The sequence below is a fragment of the Crocodylus porosus genome, unplaced genomic scaffold (assembly GCF_001723895.1).
Source record: "Crocodylus porosus isolate Cpor-Errol unplaced genomic scaffold, CroPor_comp1, whole genome shotgun sequence".
Taxonomy (NCBI): domain Eukaryota; kingdom Metazoa; phylum Chordata; order Crocodylia; family Crocodylidae; genus Crocodylus; species Crocodylus porosus.
The window spans coordinates 86,996,852-86,998,056 of record NW_017728918.1 but is presented as its reverse complement, the minus strand read 5'-3'; positions in this window follow the sequence as shown (position 1 = coordinate 86,998,056).

Here is a 1,205-nt window from a genome sequence, read left to right as displayed (position 1 = left end):
GTCTCCCTCCAGGACAAAGGAGGACTCTGGGACCTCCCACTCTGTCCAGTCAGGGGCATGGACCAAGGTGGTCAAGGGCCCTAAGGCTTGTCACACCAAGGCCCCCGCCCTGCTGGAGCTTAGCAACACGTACACACCTCTTGCTGCTCCAGCAGAGCCTGCTGAGTTGCCAGCTCCCGCAGGCAACATAGGCTCAACTGCAGCTACCGCCCCTACTCTCCCCAAGACAAAACGTAAAGTGTTTGTTGTGGGAGACTCCATCCTGACGGGGACTGAGAAGGTAATCTGCTACCCCAACCCCTTAGCCCAGGAAGTCTGCTGCTTCCCGGGGGTCTGTGTACGAGACATTGTGGAGAGGATCGCTAAGCTCCTCCAGCCCACAGACCACTACCCCATGCTCCTTATTCACGTCGGCACCAATGACACAGCTCGGAGCGCTCCCAGCAGGGTCATGAGGCACTACAGGGATTTGGAAGTGGGGCTAAGGGGTCTGGGGGCACAGGTGGTGTTCTCGTTGATCCTCCCAGTCTGGGAGTATGGGCTGAGGAGGGAGAGGAGGATCCAGGTAGTGAACCAAAGACTGCGGCACTGGTGTCATAGGGATAATGCTCCCACTCATCCCGCTCCAGCTCGTCCTCCTGCTCAGTGCAAATAATTATGACATCATAGGGATAACGGAGACCTGGTGGGACTCCACCCATGACTGGACCACAGGTATAGATGGCTGTACCCTGCTACAGGAGTGATCGTGTAGATAAAAGGGGCGGGGGTGTAGCTCTCTATGCTAAGGAAAGCTATATGCCCCTGCAAGCTGATATTGGTGACCAGGGTGGACGACTGGAGACCCTGTGGGTTAAAATCCATGGGAACACAGCACAGGGGACAGAACGGTGGGAGTCTACTACAGACCTCCCACCTGAAGTCCTGAGCTTGACCAGGAGTTCGCCCAGGAACTGTCTGAGGCCACGTGCTCCAGGACCATGGTTGTCATTGGTGACTTCAATTTCCCGGACATCTCGTGGGAGGATCACTCAGCAAAATCCGAGAGGTCACAAAGTTTCCTGTCACGTGTGGATGAACTCTACCTGACTCAAGAAGTCTATGGGCCAATGAGAGGCACAGCACTGCTTGACCTGGTTCTGGCTACTGGGAATGACCTCATCGGCAACCTAGTGATCGATGGGAAGCTGGGTGACAGCGACCAC